The 19708-nt window shown below is 44.9% G+C and overlaps 1 protein-coding gene across 4 annotated transcripts in view; it reads right to left on the bottom strand.

Moving 5' to 3' along the window:
- Positions 1 to 19165, bottom strand: part of BOC (BOC cell adhesion associated, oncogene regulated) — a 77494-nt gene extending 58329 nt beyond the window's left edge. For 2 of the 4 annotated variants that reach the window (XM_081301043.1, XM_081301046.1), the window contains exon 1: positions 14512 to 14603. The gene's annotated coding sequence lies outside the window, so the exon portion shown is untranslated. Of the gene's footprint in view, positions 1 to 14511; positions 14604 to 18730 lie in introns of those variants that run through there. The other 2 variants (XM_081301044.1, XM_081301045.1) reach the window with 2 other exon arrangements.
- Between the last annotated feature and the right edge of the window lie 543 nt (positions 19166 to 19708).

The raw sequence follows: 19708 nt of genomic DNA, 5'->3' as shown, positions 1-19708 counted from the left end.
CCATGAGGCTCTGTCCTTCCTGCTCAGTGTCCCCCAGGATTGGCCTTCCCTCAGCTCTGTCTATCATCATCCCCAACCCTGCAGATGGTGGGTCCAGCCCTCGTACTCACAGTACTCACACCTCTCCAGGTGGAAACCCACTGTCTCATGGAATCACTTGCCTCACAAGTCCATAAATGTTTATTGAACACTTGTTAAACACTAGGTCCTAGGAATCCAAAGGAAAAGTTCTCCACAAGAGGTTAAGCTCTGGTGAAGAGACACAGAAAGATCTCAGAGCACCACAGAACAGTTTTATGAATCAAACCCCAGTACCCCAAGCACATGTTCTTTCCCACTCCACTGTCAGAGGTGGGAAGCCTGGATCACACAATTTTGTGGAAGAAGTAACTTTGTGGCATCCAATTTTGAACCATCTAGCACACAGGGCACAGTATTACAGTAATATTTTTTTTTAAAAAAAAAGACACAAAACTTTTGTTGTCTTGCTACTTGTTGAATCTACCAATCCCAAATAGATGTCATTGGCATATTCTGGTTACTCAGAGTAACCACAGACTTCTACAGACACAGGAATGGCTCTAAAAAGCTGCCTTTTTATAAAAAGAAATGTACATGAGTAAATAGTGGATGCAGGCCCAGGCTTTTCTGTTCCTCCTGACCAGGGTCTTTCCACAGAAGGAGGAGATAGGGGTCTGACACCTGGCCTAGACAGAGAGGTCCACAGGTGGCTGTTACCAGGGAGACTTCATCTACATAAGACAACCCTGCTCACCGTACACATTCTCCCTCTCCAGAGTGCCCCTACCAAGCCAAGCCCCTACCCACCCACCCACCCACTCCCCTTTTTTTTTTAGCTCTCTCTAAGGTTCAGCCATTTGCCCCTGAGTCTCATCCTCCTGTGCTCTTGAGTATGTGATAAAATTTGTATGTTCTTTTTCATAAAGTCTTTTTTCTACTTTCGGTTTGTTTCATAGACTAATAATATCAAGCATTCAATTAGAAAAGAATAAATTTAAAATGTCCATACAGACTCATAGGGTTCATGATATTAATCTTTCTGCTTTTATGCTGTTTGAGTTTTTAAGTTAGACAATAATAATAATAATTTTTAAAAAATAAATCAATAGGATAATTAAAATAAGACCTCTCAAATCTTCCCAAACTTTGCATTGACTTTCAGGAACCCCCACTCCAACCCAGTGTCCTCTAAATTAAGACAAATGGCACAATCAGGGGGGATTGAGGGAATGCCCAGGTTCTGGTGGAAGAGGGGCATGCTCCCTTTATGAACTTCTGGATGCATCAGACCCCAGAGGCAGCCCCAGCCCTGACAAGAGGACTGCTGGTGGCAGCTGGAACAGCCAGTCCTTGAGCAGCCTATCTCCCTCACTCTTGGGACCCAAGGACGCCAGCTAGCTGGCTTCCTCCCATGCTCTCTGTTTCCTTTTGGGGACCTACCTGTCAGGAAGGGCCTTCCCCAGACCTGCCCATATCTCACCCATGACACCTCCCCAGCACTGGCTGACTCTTCCCTGTTTGTAGAAACCACCAAGATGGAGGCCTAAAGGTCCAAGACAAAGACCATCAGGGTCCAAACCTTCTGACTCAGACTTCTGAACCTATGACTTTTCCACTTGTCTACCTATCAAATTCTGAACCACACCATGACAAAATGATCTGTTTTTATTGCTACATATGGACTATACATATTAATGATATTCAGTGTGTTATTTCCAAACAGGCAAACAGTGTGTGTTTACTTTTTATCATATGCACCCATATTACTTCCACCTTCACCCTCTTCCCCTCTGGTACCTTCCAATTCCTCAGGTGGGCTTTTTTTTTTTTTTTTTTTTTTTTTTTTTTTTAGCTTTTGCATATGAGAGAGAGCATGCTGTCCTTGACTGTTCTGTATCTGGCTTATTTCAATTTAACATGATGTCCTCCAATTTCATCTATTTTCCTGTAAGTGACAGAATTTCATTTTTCTTTATGGTTAAATAATACTCCATTTGTATACATGACACATTTTTTTTGAGGTGCTGGGAATTGAACCCAGGGCCTTGGGCATTCGAGGCTAGCACTCTACCAGCTGAGCTGTATCCCCAGCCCTCCACATTTTCCTTATCCATTTATCTGTTAATGGGCATCTAAGCTGATTTCATATGCAAGCTATGTTAATAGTGCCATAGCACACAAAGGTGTGCAGGTGTTACTTTTGTATTCTGACTTCCTTTCCTTTGGCTGTATACCCACGAGTGGTATAGTTATATCATACAGTAGGTCTATTTTTAGTTTTTTGAGGAATCTCCATACTGTTTCCTATAATGGCTATACTAATTTACATTCCCACCAATATGTACGATTTCCTTTCTCTCCTCATCTGTACCACCATGGTATTTTTTGTTTGTTTTGTTCTTTTTTAAAATTGTCTTTATAACAACCATTCCAAGTGGGGTGAAATGGTATCTCACTACAGTTTTGATTTGAATTTCCCTGATGGCTAATAATACTGAGCATAATAATATTGAGCTAATAATATTGAGCCGTTGGCCATTATTTTTTGGTGTTATTGTTTTTTAGTACTGGGGATTGAACTCAGGGTACTCAACCACTGAGCCACATCCCCAACCTCATTTTGTATTTTATCTAGAGACAGGGCCTCACTGAATTGCTTAGCGCCTTACCATTGCTGAAGCTGGCTTTGATCCTCCAGCCTCAGCCTCCAGAGCCAATGGGATTACAGGCGTGTGCCACCACACCCAGCTTGTTAAGCTTTTTTAGTTCTTTATAGATTCTGGATATTAATCCTGTCCCATGAATAGCTGGCTTGTATGTTCTCCCATTCTGTAGGTTGTCTTTTCACTGTGTTGTTCCTTTCTTATGTAAAACCTTTCTAAATTTGATGTAATCCATTTGACAAGTGTCAAAACTTTTTAAATAACCAAATTCTCCAAGAATTTGAGCTCTTGGGAGAGAAATCGGCAGCTCGTCTCAGGTCAAAGTAGTAATGATATGGCAATGGTGACAACAGTGACCATCTGTTATGGTTTAGATCTTAAAAGTTCCCCAAAGGCCCAGGTGATAAAAGCCTCTGGTACTATTGAGAGATGATGGAATATTTAGTTGGGTAGAAGGAAGTTAGGTCATTGGGGGTACACCCTGGAAGGGGATACTGAGATCCTGACCTCTTCTGCTCTCACCTTTTGCTTCCCAACTGCCATGAGGTAAGAAGCTTTGCTTTACCATGTGCTCCCCACCATGCTATTCTGCCTTACCACATGCCCAAAGTGATAGGGCCAAACAACTACAGACTGAAACCATAAGCCAAAATACATCTTTCCTTCTTTCAAGTTGATTATCTCAGGTATTTTGTTACAGCAACAGAAAGCTGAATAACACAGCACTCACTCCAGACTAAGCAATCTTTTGTGAATAAAGCAATTCAATGTTTTGATTTGGGAAATCTTCAGAAACCAGGACACAAGCACCTTAAGGACAGTAGACACACCACTTGATAAACATCTATTGACTGACCAATTGAAAGGCCACTCTTTGATGGTTACCAATGTCTTTAGGCTCCTGTGGTAAATGCACAGAGGGCAAACATGCTGTGCTCAGGCAAGATTTGCTGCTGGATATTGGGTTCAGCATCCAAAACTCAGCATGAAACCTCAAGTGACTGCTGAGAGGCAGCAGCAGTGAGCATCCTGAGTTTTAGTGGGTGGCATTCTTCACACAAGGGAGCCTGGTCCCAAGCCCCTGGCCTGGGGCAAGGAAACATGCCTCATCCTGGCTAAGATGCAAAGAGCAAGGTCTCAGTGCCTTTTCCCCACCCAGACCACGGACATTAGCACTGGCATTTGGGTTAATTTAACGTGTGGGAAAAATTAGATCTGCTTGCCTAAGATCCCATCTCAATCAGACACATGATTCCTTTTTACTTCCTGACTTTCAAAGCATGTAAAACTTAGTTAGGAAGGATCCTCCCACTGCTTTGGAGCCTAGCTTTTTCTGGAGAGAGGTGGAGGGTGGTGGGATCCTGCCCCATTTCTACAGATGGCTCTGGTGAAAAAGTACTGAAGAAGAGCCAGACCACACCAGAGACTTTCCTCCATCAACACTCACCCCACGTGGACAGAGGCCCGAGCTGTGCCTCCAGGCACCTCTGGCAACAACAGGAGATGGTGCCATCAGGAGGTGCTGGGATGGCCCCACTGTACCTTATACTGAAGGCAAGATTCTTTAAATGTATCACAAAATATTTATACAATCAGCTTTTCTGAGATCCCCCCCGCCCCCCCCCAACATGAGAGAAAAATGCTTTGATAAGTCATGGATTTGTCTGTTGGTTCAGAAAATGTGGCACCTACTTGTACACATGTATTACCTGGCATGCACCTACAGAAGCCAGCCTGGGATTCTTTCTCAGGGCTCTCATAATCCCTTCTTGAGAGTGAGGGGACAGAGTGTAGGGTGGGTAGCTTAGGGGTGAAGCCTGGATTTGGTAAAGAACATGGGTCCCACACTCACACGGCTCATCAGTTCTCTATCTTCTGCCTCCCCAGGCAAACTGAGGCAAACTGACTTCCAGATGGTCAGTAATCACTGGGATAGCCACAGGGATGCTGGAGTAAGACCTGAGAAGCCAGGCCAGCAGGCTCCACCCTGGAGCTATAATTAACAACAAAAGCCAGAGGACAGCTTGCCTGCAGAGTGCAGTCCTCTGAAGTTGAAAAACTTTAAAGGTTGCACTGCATTAGTGCTCACAGTCTGAGGGATAAGCCTGGGAAGGGTATCTTTAGTGCACCTACACGGAAGACAGCTAGGTAAAACTGAATGGCATTCCAGAGCCATTACTGAGACACTGCCCAGGCTAGGAGAAGAAAAGAAAACCAGGGGAGGGGGTGGTATGAATTTGGATCTTCGGCATAGAATCTCCATAGTCCAAAGGCACCTGATGAGTCTTATTCCTCTGTACTGAACTCTGACATATGTGGCTTGCATCTTGCAACGTGAGAAAGTACCAACAGATTTCAGCTCTCTGTTCAAGCAGGAATGGAAGCCAGGCTCTAAATGTAAGTCCCTATTCCCCAGGGTTAGAACTCCCTCTGCTCAGTATTCCTCCCTTTCTCAATTCCTGGAACTTTTCAGCCTATGGTTCAGATGATCCACAGGATTCCACAGTCACACCCGCTAACATTTCCCCTAGATGTGGTCCCGAGCTGGAGCAGGGTTGGAGGAGCTCTCTCCTTCTGCTCCCATTATCAAATCCGTCATCATAACCTGTCCCCCAGAGAGCCACACTGTTTAAAGTGACTGCTAAGTGCTCTGAATACTGGGCTCCTACTCCCAAACTCCCAGGGAATCCCAGTTTTCAATGCTGACTCAAGAAAGAAATACTTTTTGGCAGGAGAAACACTCTCAATCTCTTTGTGCCTGATTGATGTCTCCCCCTTTAATGACCGCAAAACAAGCTCCCCTGTTCTCCATTGCTATCTGGGCTCAACAAGAACACCCCTGGAACCTGGGCTGAAAGCAATGATTTCAGAGACTGAGGGACCTGTGGCCCACCACCGGATATGAGCGCACAGTATCACGGCCTGTCCAGGGGACGCACACTTCCCCACGCTTCCCCTAGCCTGCAGCTCCAAAGTAAGCAAAACAAACTCCCAAGGAGGAAGACAAACAGCCCCATGTGCTCTTCCCGGCTGTCTGTTTACGGGTGGGAGGGAGGGTCTGACAGCTGGTACTTCCAGATGTGGAACCCAAATACAGGCAGCTCCTGACAGTTTACCAGCCTGGTTAAACTCCAGTAGCACCAGGGCCAGGCTGCTCGGCAGAAGATGGCAATGAAGCTGCACAGTAGACCCACAGCTCTTGTCAGGAAGGTTTCAGCACTCGGTTCTGAGCCCCTCCTTTTCCAGCTCCTTGCTCACCAGCTGCTTATGTGTATGGGGCAGGCAAGAGAAAACTAGAGAGGTTGCCAAATGAAAGAAGCCAGTCTGATAGGGGTATATACTTCATGATTCCAACTATGTGACATTCTGGAAAAGTCATAACTATAGCATATATATAACACATACATACACATATATGTAGTAAAAATATATTTAGTAAATATATATGCTTACTACAGTTGATAGTGGTTGCAAAAGTTTTGGGGGCAGAAGGAGGAGGTGACCAGGACCAGGTGGAGAATGGGAGACTTTTAGGCAGCAGAATATTACAATCCTATCATAGTAGGTACATGCCATCATATATCTGCCAATACCCAGAAAATGTACCACACAAAAAGTGGACCCTAATGTAAACTATGCACTTTAGTTAATAATGAAATGTCAATTTTGGTTCACCAATCATAACAAATACATCACACCAGCAGAAGATGTTAATTATAGGGGGAAAGGGTAGGGGTTAGGTGATAGAGGTGACTTGGATGGCAACTCTGTTTTGCTTCACTTTTCTGTAAACCTAAGACTGCTCAAAAAGAAGATTATTCATTTAAAATAATAATAGCAATAATTTTTAAAAAGAGGCATGGGGTATTGCCCAGCTCCATGACATGCTTGCTGGGTTGGGTTTGGGCATCTGGTTCTACTATTGCTGAGGCACATATTTTTTTACTTTTATTGTCACCACAAGACCTCCTGGGACCTTCCTCACTATTTTTATTCTTTCTCTGCTTCTAAATCTTGAACCAAGTCAGAAATGTCTAAGATGCAACTTGAAGTCAGCCCCACCAAGACCCCTGTGTATGAGGACTGAGCTATTGTCAAATCCATCCCATGCCCACCAAATCTGAAAGACCTCCAGTTGGACTCAGGTGATTGGAAGAGGGCAGCATCAAGGTGGGTGGCCCAGGCCCACTTAGGAAAGCCCAGATGGACAACCAGACTATAAACAGTGGTGGGACAGAGGAAGAGCTGGGCTTCTCTGCAACTCTTAGCCGGGCCATGCACAGTGCTGGGCATAAAGTGGATGCACAATAAATTCTTCTAAAGTGTGTGATAAGGACTGGGGCTGGGGCTCAGTGGTGAAGCGCTTGTTTAGCATGTATGAGGCCCTGGGTTTGATCCTCAGCACCACATATAAATACATAAAATAAAGGTCCATGTACAACTAAAAAATATTTTTTTAAAAAAACAGTGCCATAGTTAAAATAATAATAATAATAATAATAATAATAATAATAATAATAATAATAATAATAAAGTGTGTGATGAGGAAGGGCAGAGAGGACATCCATTGCTTTTTTTCTTCTTCTTTATAGTTCTAGGGATTGAACCCAGGGTTACTCTACCACTGAGCTACACCCCCAGCCCTTTTTCATTTTCATTTTGAGTCAGAGTCTCACTAAATGGCCAAGGCTGGACTTGAACTTGTGATCCTCCTTCCTCAGCCTCCCAAGCCACTGGGATTACTTTGCATGCACCACCACATGCCTGGCTTCATTCTTGTATCTCTCTTACAGATGGAACCACCTGCCTAGCCATGGACAATTGCTGACGTCTGTTACCTTGGGGAAGAGTGAAGGAACTGGGCTACCTCTGCCGAGGTCCTGCACATGTCTACTGCCTGGCTTTTCTAACAGACTCTCGTCGTGAGTACTCTTAGCACCTTCCCTCGAGGTTCCCCATATACATACACCCCTGAATGCATTTTCTTGTATAAATCCATGCGTAATTATAGTTGCCCCTTGGTATTTGTGAAGAATTGGTTCTAGGACACTGTGCCTCTGCAGGATACCAAAATCCATGGATGCTCAAATCCGTCATAAAAATGGTGTAGATAGTATTTGCATGTACCTAAGCTACACTTTAAATTATCTCTAGGTTACTTAAAGTAGTGCATACAGTGTAAATGGCTATGTAAGTTGTTGTTATACCATGACAAGAAAAAAGTCTGCACATGTTCAGTACAGACATGATATTTTTTAAAAAAATATTTTCTATTCATGGTTGATCCATGGTTGACTGCATCCACAGGTGTGGAACCTGTGAATACTGAGAACTGACCGTATTTCATCTTGTTTGAAATTCTTACGCATTAATTTTGCAATTCAGGAGAGTACTGCAGATTAGAAAGGAAAGAGAAAAGGAAAGGAGAGAGAGAGAGAGAGAGAGAGAGAGAGAGAGAGAGAGAGAGAGAGAGAGAGAAACCAATTCTCTTCTAGTCCCTGGGAGAAACAAGGTCCCTGGATCTGTCTTCCTTCTACAGGGGAAGCAGGTAATATGCAAATGAACAAATAGATACATATCAGAAGGTGACAATGCTGAGGAATAATAAATTAGGTTGAAAGGAGAGAGAATAGTGGTGGGTAAGCAGGGCAGCAGGGAACCCACTGAAATGGGGGAGGAAGCTATACAGGAATGTGGGGTGAGAGCCTTTCAGACAGCTGGCAGAAAACCTCTGAGGAGGAGAAGGCTAGTTGAAGGAGTCCTGGGGAGGCCCATGTGGCTGTGAGGTGAGCAAGGCAGGCAGAAGTGAGGCAGAGAGGATGGGGTGAGTCCAGGGTACTGGATTTTTCCAAATCAAGGCATTTTGATTTTTCATGGATATTTGAAGCCATGGAGTGTTTTGAGCAGAGAAGTCACCTCCACAGTCCTGGTCAGAAAAGTTAACAGAAGACTAGAGTGGTAGGAGATCATAGGATTCTACAAACACTTGAAGGTAAAGCCAGTATTGTTTGCCAATTTAAAGTGGAGTATGAGGACCCAGGCTGTATCTCAGTGTAAGAGTGCTTGCACTACCACTTTCAAACAAGATGCAATATGTGTGAGGCCCTGAGTTCCACCTCCAGCACCACAATACATTAATAATGAAAATAAAAGCAAAAATAAAATGGAGTATGAGAGAAAGAGCAGAGTCAAGGATGACCTCAAGATTTTGGGTAGGATGGGATATGCTGAGTTGGGGGAAAGGCAGAGGGGAAGGCTGCAGGGGCAGGGTGGGGTTGGGGAACATGCTCTACCCAGGGACCAGGCCTGGCCCAACCTTGTGCTCCTCTTTCTCCCCATCCTCATTCCTTTCTCTCTGTAGACCTTGAGTTAGTTGGGGCTCCCTCAGCAGGGCCTTCTGCTGGCTCATTCTCCTCTCTGCCCTACCCTATTAAGAAGGCCCCTTTCACTCTGCTCCTCCTTCTTTTCCTAAATAACAACAGCTATTATCCACTGATGGTTCCCAATGCATTTCCTGAGTTTTACATACATGACCTCGTTTTCCCTTTGCAACAACCTTAAGAAACTGGCGTGGCGGAGTTTATGTAACTTGCCCAGGATCACACACCTAGCTATTGGCAAAGCCAGTATTGAAACCCAGGCTGGTCTATTTACAAAGCCTCCCATTAACCAAGATACTATACAAATCCCAAATATGGAAGTGGTTCCAGAAAATGCTTTTCTCCTAAAAACCTTTTTTTCCTAGCACTTCACCTGCCTTCTCATAAGATGCACTCCAGACTTCTGTCCTCTCAGATAGGACCTCCTAGAAATGCTCTGAACTCCTTCTGTACCTTCCTCTCTCAAGGAAGGATGTTACCCTAAATCCAGTTGCCAGAAGTTCTTTTCCTTCCCAACTTCTTCCAGACCCTGAGACTCTAAGTTGTCTTTTCCCACTAGTGAGGAAAAGAAAGCTGATCTGGAGGGATCCGGGGTGTTTTCTGACAGTATGACCAAAGAGAATCCGATTCAGGCTCCTGCACTTAGAAAACAAAAACACACCGCAGAGTTGACTGCATTCCTGGGTCCAAACTGACTTCTCCCCGGTTCCCTAGAATTTCTTATCTCTTTAGAGTGGGTGAGTACAGATGCCAGGCACCTGGGGCTTTTGAGGTGAGTAAGAAATTTTCAATCAAAAGTGTTCCCTCAGGCCATGTCACAGCATCCTCATGGCCCTTTAAAAGACAGCATAAGTACAGACCGAGGAGAGGGACAGCTGGGTCAAGTGGTGGTTCCATTTCCAATTTTCAAAGAAATCTCCATACTGCTTTCCATATTGGCTACACCAATTTGTAGTCCCACCAGCAGTGTATGAGTGTACCTTTTCCCCCAAGTCCTCACCAACACTTACTGTTGTTTGTATTGTTAATAGCTGCCATTCTGGAGTTACCCAAAGGGCTTAAAAACATCATACTACAGGGACACAGCCACATCAATGTTTATAGCAGCACAATTCACAATAGCTAAACTGTGGAACCAACCTAGATAGATGCTCTTCAATAGATGAATGAATAAAAAAAAAATGTGGCATATATACACAATGGAATATTACTCAGCATTAACAGAGAATAAAATCATGGCATTTGCAGGTAAATAGTTGGAGTTGGAGAAGATAATGCTAAATGAAGTTAGCCAATCCCCCAAAAAACCAAATGCTGAATATTTTCTCTGATATAAGGAGGCTGATTCATAGTGGGGTAGGGAGGGGGAGCATGGGAGGAATAGATGAACTTTAGATAGGGAAGAGGGGTGGGAGGGGAAGGTAAGGGGGTTAAAAATGATGGTGGAATGTGATGGACATTATTTTCCAAAGTGCATATATGAAGACACGATTTGGTGTGACTCTACTTTGTATACAACCAGAGATATGAAAAATTGTGCTCTATATGTGTAATAAGAATTGTAATGCATTCTGCTGTCACATATAAATAAAAAATAATAATTTTTAAAAAGCCAGCTTGAAATGAGAGGGGATGAAAGGCACAGTTTCTCTGACTACCTCCTCATTACCCTAGTCACATCATTATATTTTAAACCTGTGTCTTCCCATACCCAGAGCATCTTGGCTTCAAGTTTCCCGTGTTTGCTAAAGAAAAACAAGGAATAAGGGTAACTACATGTCCTCCGCCACCAAACCTCATCACCCTCTTAAGCCAGCAGGGAGTGGGGTGCTTTGCTCTTCTGCAGGTACCTGCCTGTCGAATTCTTTCTGCTGGCTGCCCTGTGAGTATTTGCCTGGAAGGCAGCATCTCCTGTCAGTTACCTGTCTGTCAAAGCTGCTACTTCCTTCCCCAGGGTATTTTTCTGTACAAGCTGCCACTTTTCCTGACCAGTAAAAGTATCTGCTGGGCCAAACACCTTCTCCCCCTCAGCTCATTGTAAGTACAGAGGACCTGCTTGATCAGACTTGCAGAAAGCCTAGGCACAGATGGATTCATCTGGCAGCTATAGCAGGAGCAGAGATTTGGGACAGTCGATTCAGACAATGTCCCGGAGGAGGAGAAAAAAAATATCAAGAGACAAGTTCAGAAATGAAACCCAAGATGGAGGTGGCTTTCACCACGGCCTGCAAAGTCTGACACAGCTGGACCACAAAGCCTGGCTTCCCTGGTGCTGCTGCTTCTGAGCCATTCAACACCTTCCACTTGTGGTCCCAGTTCTATATTCATGTGGTTTAAGGCAAGTCTCATAAAGGTCCCCACATGCCCCTTACGTGTAGTTAGCTGCAAAAGAAAGTTTTCCCAAATTGAAGGGAGTCTGCTTTGGGAAGAGAACCTATCTGGGTTCCCCCCTCCACACACACATTAAGTCTGGTAGTCAGCAGACCTGCAATGAAATCTTGGCTTTGCCACTTCCAGTTGTGAGACCAGAGAAAATCAGTACAATTATTTAAGCTTTAGCTTCTTGTCTGAAGAATAGGATAATAATGCCCAGCTTCACAGGACCACTGGGTGATCAAAGGGATAATGCCAGTAATTCTTAGCACAGGGCCTGGCACCCAGTAGGTATACACTAGATGGCTGCTATCAATCTCCCCATCACTGGGAGGAAGTGGAGGCAGGCAGTGCTGCCTACTTGTAACTGAAATTAGCATGCCTGTGTCTGTGCTGCTGGTCCACGGCTGATTTCCCTGATCTGTGGGGTGAGAAGCTGCACTAAGAGCTTTGCTTTTCTGTCTGGCAAGTGAGAATCATCATTGTTCCTTCCTCAGTAATCATAAGGAAAGGTACCTGCTCGCCACCTAAATACAAGGCTTCATTTGTAAAATTGGGGGAACAAAAATTAACTCCATCCATCACAGTGACCATCTTCAGGCAACTTGTTCAGTTCTTTTCACCCACACTCAAGACACGTATGGTGTGTCAGTGACAAGGGGATTGGTCGCCAATGTAAAACCCACCTATAGAAAGCCACCTTGTTGTTCCCCTTTGGGGAGGAGAGCTAAGTTCCCCCGCCCCCACCCTCTTCTTTCATTGTCAAAGACCACCCACTGAAACTTGCTGGCAAATTGCCATAGTCCAGACTGGCTAAAGCCAGCCGCCCTGCAGCAGCCTCCACCTCTGCTACAGAAGCCTACAGAATGGAAAGCACCTGACTGGGGCCTGTCACCTGGAACTGACTCACAGCCTTCACAGATGGCAGACCACCAAAGGACTCAAGGAAGGGGTGCAGGTGATTATTTCAGAGGCCTGTACATTGAATGATCCTGAGAATCTAACTCTTGTCTATAACTTGGCAGGTTTTTATACAATTTGTTCACTACCAAAAATTCATTCATAACGACAGGAGTAAACATCTCCGCCTTTATGTGATCTCACTTGCAAAAGAAGATACTGTGCTGACTGCCAGCATTAATAAATCCCCTTGACTTGGGCATAACTATGTAAGAAGGAAAAGCTACAGTAACTCCACTATAGTGTGATAGTCATGAGGCAGAAAACAGAGAGACAGAGAAGTGGGAGAGATGATCTGTGAAATAATTAAGAGCAGTCTCTGCTTTCATAGAAAACCAGTAAACCCAGAACCCCCCAATTTTCCTCTCCAATTAACTATGACCCATACCTAATAAACCTACTGGGATTGTAATGTTAGGTAAGTAAAGACTAGTAAAGGCACTTGGCTTTGACTAATCTGGAAAAATATTGGCAGAACCAGGGAAGGTGGGGGAGATTTTCTTTGAGAGTAAAGTTGCAGCCCAGGCTGGATGGGGGCCTCTAAGGCCAGGTAAGTCCACATACTTTCCTTCCCTACCTGGGGCTCCCAGCTCTTGTGATATTCACCTCTCAGCAACCCAGGAGGTTTTTGAGCAAATGAAAAGCCCAATGATTTTTATACCTCTAAAATAAATTTCTCCTCACCTGCTACTCTGGGAATAATGTCAGAGTCAAGCAAATCTAATGGGGCCAATGGAATTCAAAGGTAAAAGGATGAATTCATACATGTGTTTCTAAGATTCTCAGTTAAAATCTGATATAAATGAGAAAGAAAGGAAAATCACTATTTTTTTCTTTTCCTCCTGAAAACTACTCAGTAACTGATTTTGGAAACATGGCCAAAACCCAGATTTCTGAGATTCTGTATTTGATGCAGAGATTCTAAGTCTTAAGTTTCCTAAAATTAAACAAGTAACAACAACAAAGACATGACTTTGAAATCTCCTGTGTCTACCATACTTAAACCTATCATCCACCAAGGAAAAATGAATTTGCTGGAACAAAAGAAAGAACAATTCATACAAGCAGAGTAAAAAAACATTTGGTACTGTCTGTCTCTAATTTTAAGATTTCCTGAGGTATTCTCTCCCCTCTCTCAAAAAGTCTTTCTTAACTGACCCACTGCAAGTATCATCGTAACACTAGAATTTGCATTTCACTTCCCATGAGCAATAGAATTCTGGATGTCCATGGGCTCTGGTATTGATTCCTGCCAGTCTAAGCCATGATGCCAGGCACATAGCAGGTACTCAATAAAAGCCTGTTGAAAGAATGAAGACTCCAACCTACACACACTTCATCACCCTTGTCGTGTCCAATGTTGTCCAAACTCATTTTGGCAAAGAATAACATGCCTTTGCCCTACTTTCCACTGCTCAGCTCCTTTTGGGTTGTTTTTCTTCAACCCTACTTACCCCGTCCACATTGGCATTTTCCTGTTACTCACCAGGAGAACCAGTTGAGACTTTTTCAACATTTTCTCTGGCAACCAAATTAAGTTGACTACATATTACTGACTATAGTCTTTCTGCTATGATTTCCTCGTATTGCCCAATAATCCTGTCCCAAACATCAAAGGCCTTCTTTGAAAATAATGCCAAATTTACCATTAGGAAAAGAGAAATTATTTCCTGGTTTCATTTCAGAAGATGCAAAGAAATGGAATCCCTCTGGTTCTTGTGAGATAAACAATGCCCAGTACATGAGACCACAAGGCATTTGCTGTAAGACCACTGTCAGAGACGTAAACACTTGGCTTTCCTCACCCAGACCTGAGCAGGACTTTTCCACAGTGAGCTTAGATCCTGAATCTCACAGTTAGTGGTTTGTATCCAACAAGTCTGACAGAGTTTGCCTCAGGGCAAGGGGGGGGTTCATGGAGCCAACATAGGCTTCGACTAAGAGTGTACTAGCCACTAGAACCAACCTGAAGGTTAGTCCAGATTCCACTCAAAGTTGGATTTTTTCAATATTAAAGGATGAGAAACACAATCTTCAAGTGATAACACAAAACAAGGGAAAAAATAGTTGATCTAATAGGATAGAGATTTCAGACTATGAGCAGAAAACCTCACCTACTTCTTCTACTCCTTTGCTGCTACCCTCAGATGGCATGAATGTTGACAAAACTTCATGGGTCATGGGTTCCAGGAAGCCTGAAACAGGACTGAGGAAAAAGAGAATTGTTTCATCTTTTGAACAATAAAATAAACAGTTCTGAAGTATTTGCTTTTTGTAAGGTGCATTGCTATAAACCATAGTAATTCCATATTAACCCCTTTTATGAATAAGAAAACAGAGGAAAAGCAATTCTTCTAAGATCACAGGCCTCCATCAATATCCAGTTACCTGGATCCTTGCTAAAAGTGAAAATAGTGGATTAAGAACAATACTAAATTTTACAAAACCATGAACTTTTCATCCAATAGTGTATTTTCATCAACACTCACCAAATATTTCTTCAAAACACATTATAAACAGGCCTCATACATAAGTAGGCTTGTGTGGAAGGATTTAAGGTGCTGGGCAGCAGGCTCCTGCTGAGGAAGAATTATCATGAAGGAGGATGGAGTCTCATATAACAGGTTGAGAAATCTGGATTTTAAAACTGAGTAGTGACTTGATTGTGGGACTGATGGAGAATAGTGGACTGATGGAGAATAGTGGACTGATGGAGAATAGTGGAGTGGTGTTAGGTAGACAGTGGGAGCCCAACCACGTGTCAGCAGCAATTGTCAAGGGCATCAATAAGCAGAGTGGAAGCAGGTCTGGAAAAGATGGTACCGATGGTGGAATTACAAAAGGAAGAACAGAAAAGACTGTGCCAGGTTGGGGAAGGAGTCTTAACTCTGCTGCTGCAGAGATGTAGGAACAGATTAATGTTTTGATTTGAGGTGGTGTAAACAGAGGTCAGAGGCAGAGCTTGGGCTTCAGAGGGATCCTATAAACCTCTTTCCTACATTCTACCTCCCCTTCTCTATCCATGACCAATCCGAAGGCTCCAAGGTGGCAAAAATCTTCTTGGGAAGGTTTATGGTAAACATAGACTTCTAGATTAAAACTAAACACCCTCTCCCATACCACTCTTCAATCCCAAATACTTGATTCAGGCTCATAAATTATGAAAATATTGCAAGTTGAAGTTCCCATGGGAGCATACTTAGGATTTGGCTCATTCCCACCAAAAGCAAATTGGTTGGATATATGTGTTCTCTGTGAGTCTTTGGTTCAAATGTAGATATTTTAGGGCTGTCTGATGACAAGAATCTACTTTTTATCATAACTATATAGAAGGTATATATGCACATGGATGAACAAAAACAAGTCATGCTATAGCATGGGGAGATTGTGGGTAGCTCTGTGTGTGTGTGTGTGTGTGTGTGTGTGTGTGTGTGTGTTGCAGGAGATTGAACCTAGGGCCTTGTGCATGCTAGGCAAGTGCTTGAACAAAGCTACAGCCCCAGCCTGTACATAACTGTGAATAACTTTAAAAACACTTTTATAATTAGTAGTAGATGTTTGTGCAATGAATAAAATTTGAAGGTAATCACTCTTTGATTAAGAAAACTTACTTTGTTGGGACAAGGAAGCTCCCAATTGGGTGTCTGATGCACGATAAATATTTGTTAAACTGAAGTATGGAGGTAACAAGAAATTACTTATGTTAAAGTAGATAAATTTTTTTAAATGGGAAAAATCACTATCTTTCCTCTCCCTCCCCAATTTCCATTCTAGTCCCAGATTGCAAGGAGGTTTAAAGTTTGGAGGGAAGAAAGCAAACTGCAGTGTATAATATCTTTTGGAGCCAGGTTAATACTTCTTTATTCAGGGGTCACAAAGTACTGGACAGAAATTATCCAGCACACATGGGTCTTCAGTTAAGTTTTGAAAGGCAGAGAGAGAAACCTTTAATTCATTAAGCATGTTAGTGACAGCTGAAATTTGAACCTAGACCCCCTAGGGCCCTTGGAACACTGATCATCAGGCTCACTTCTTGCCCTCCTTTCTTAAACCCCAGGGGTCTTTGGGGAAGTCAACTGAATTATTTCATGAGTAAAATCTCCTATTCATCCTTAGGCTATGGAAACCACAAACAGTTGTTGAAGAGAGAGGGGAACCCAAGCACTTGAAAAAGTACTTCAAAAAAAGTAAAATATCTGGGTCCATTTGGAGGAAGGCATTGCAGTATGGAAAGAAACATAAATCACACTCCTTATCGTGATTGACTGATAATTAGCACCTAAACACCCGTCTCCTCATTTGCTGTCAAAGGACCTATTATATTAGCCTCTACCAATTAACCCTCCCAAGTAAAGCCAGCTCCCAGAAGCTTGGGCAATATCTCTTGAGTGAACTTCTCCTGCAATGTTGCTCTGCTGAGAAACCTTGAAAGAGAATAAAAGGGGACGTCTGTACTGCTTCTGGCCTCCTGAGGGCCAAATTCTGAGTAATATATTTCCATGAGGGAGGATGGTGTCAGCAAAGAGGCCTAAGGAGGGAATTCTGGCTTCTTTCATTTTTTGTATAAACTTATTCCAAAAACTCATCTGGAAGGAAAATCTTCACCCCACTCCTGTTTCTACCCGCCTCTGTCCCGCTGACCCCAAGGTGCTTCAAGAGTACCATGGGAACCCTCTGGGTCTCAATTATGAGGCCATTAAAAAGTGCCAATTATAAGACCTCAGAAATGTCCCTGGGAAACCTGTTACACACCTCAAAATGGCCAACCTCTTGCCTCAGATTCACTTTAAGTTCAGAAAACAGGTCATCCAGATGTATGGGTGCCCCAGCCCCCACCTGGGTCCAACAAGACTGTGCGTTAGTATTTTCCATGTTGCCCAGATTTATTAGCTGTAACCAAAGGGCTAAAAAAGCCATCACAGAGTGGTGCTGCCTGTTCAGAACCCAGTAGTGGCATAAATTAGAAATGTTTACACATTCAAGAATTTTAAAAACCACGTTCATTTAAGGGTCTATGCTTGCAGAGTTCTGGGCAAAAAGAGCTAAGTGACAAATGTGGGCTAGGTACAGGGCATTTGGAGGTGGGACAAGGGCCTGCAACCAAATATACTTTTCACTTAGTCTACTCAAAGAGGTAACTCTGAGTCAAAAATTTATGTGAACCCATTTGAGTTTGCAGGGAAGAGATGGGGGGAGCTGCAGAACACCCACCACACCCAGAAAGTGCCTGTTTGGGATTGCTGGTGTGTGGTTTGGGTATTCTTAGCTCTAACTGCCACATCTCTGGAGGAACACAACTCGTGTTTCAAGGGACTCTGCCTCTGCCACCCCAAAACACAACTAAACAAAACCATCTCTAAGACTCCTGAAATCCTTCCAGGTCTGCCTGACTCGCACCTCTCAAAGTTCTTCTATTGCCTGGAAAAGCAAACTAAACTGAGTATCTGAAAGTCAAGCAGGCCCTTCAAGAATCCAGCAGAAGATTCTTCCTGGGTTCCTGGCGCTCCTCGCAGCTCTTTTCCACTTGTCCTAGAGATTCATGCCCCCACCTTCTCGCAGTTACATAAACAAAAACCCGAAGAGTACAACCCCAGGAGTACCCTGCAGGCGCCAACACACACACACACACACACACACACACACACACACACACACAGGCGCGGGTGGACACACACACACACACACACACACACACACTCTTACAAATGCCTCAGTCTCACAGACACTTCTGGACACCACTTTAGCCTCTCCCCTTCTACCACTCCTGTTAGGGAATCTTTTCTAAGGCTGTTTGGGTTCGCTCAGTCCATCATTTTAGTATTTTCCTTTTAAAATGTCAAGGGTGATAACCTCGCCCCCGGAGTCCAAGCGCGCATTGAGTGGTTCTGTGCATCTGCTGACACCGTGTGGGATTCTCCCCCCACGGTCCGGCCGGGGACCTGGGCGCTGGGTGTCAGCCTTCAGGGCAAGTCTGGGAGGCGGTCTGGGCCCTCCGTTTACCCGAGAAGCTTCCGGGAACCACGACCCGGCCAAGGAACCTGAAAGCACCGGCCGGGGAAACCGGCGCGGCGTCCTGGCCCCGGCTGCCCTCTGGGCCCAGCTTGTGGGTCCTGCGCCTGGCGCGCCCCGCCGGCCGAGTCCCCAGCCTCAACCCTAGCCCGCAGCCGAGCGCTCAGAGCCGGCGCCAGCCGCCGCGCATCCACCACAGCCACTCGCCCGCGCTCGCTGGGCGTCCGCTGGCTTGCGGCAGCCTCCAACCCCCTCCTCTCCCCAAACCAACAAACATATACAACTTTTTATGAAAAGAAAACAAACTTCAGAGACGTGACTCACCTCTGGTGCAGCCGCAGCCTGGGAAGGGTGAGCCGAAGCCCCGGTGTCAGCGTGGTGGGCGCGGAGAGAGCCACACAGCGCCGCGCTGCACAGACACACAACACGCACTGTGACACCCGGGGACACACAACACGAGAGAGCGGCCGCAGCCGGAGCAACAAAGGAGCCTCGGACCGAGAAGCTGCCGGCCGGGGTGGGAAGCGCGTGTGGCTGAGGGTGTGTGCGCCGTGTGTGTGTGTGTGTGTGTGTGTGTGTGTCTGTGTGTCTGTGCGGTGCGTACGCGGCGGCTGACACTAGCTAGCCGGGGCTCAGGGTCCCTGCTGCAGGAAGCCGGGGCCGCGGCGGAGGCGGCAGCAGCAGGAGGACGAGGCAGGGGACGCCGCGCCCAGCGCACCCGATCCCTCCATATGGAAGAAGCTTTTTTGGATGACTGAACTCGCAAACAATTCCTTCTTTTGCTTCTCCTGCCTAGGAGCCTCCCATTACCGCGGGAGGAGGGGAGGGGGGAGCAGAGGAGGCGGGGAGGAGGGGGAGGAGCGAAACCAAGCAAAGAAAAAGTCTTGGAAAGGAAGCTGGGGGAAAAAAATCCACACAGTCCCCCAAACTCCAGTCCCCTCACCCAACACCCACTCTCCGTTGTTCGTTGGACCCGCGCTCATTTCTAGCTTCTTTTTCTTTCCCATGCAAAAAGCAATGCCCTGTGCTCCAGGGGCTCTCTTGACCCTCTTTAGCTTCACCTCGGACCCTTCCGCTCTGGACACTATACTTCCCTCCTGTAGCCCAGCCTGTTCTCCCCTAACCCTTTTCTGCCACCCACTTCTCAATTGCTTCCTTCGTTCTGCAAACTATTAAATAAACCAGTAAAAGCAAACTTAATATTATTAAAGGAGCTACCTCCCCACCTCTCAAAAAAGTGGGTCAGGGGCAGTAGAAAAGATGATAAGGGAAGCCCCAAGGCGGCCTCCCCAACCCACTTGG

Source organism: Spermophilus citellus (genome assembly GCF_964194105.1).
Source record: "Spermophilus citellus genome assembly, chromosome: 7".
Lineage (NCBI taxonomy): Eukaryota > Metazoa > Chordata > Mammalia > Rodentia > Sciuridae > Spermophilus > Spermophilus citellus.
This window is presented reverse-complemented; position numbering and strand designations above follow the sequence as displayed.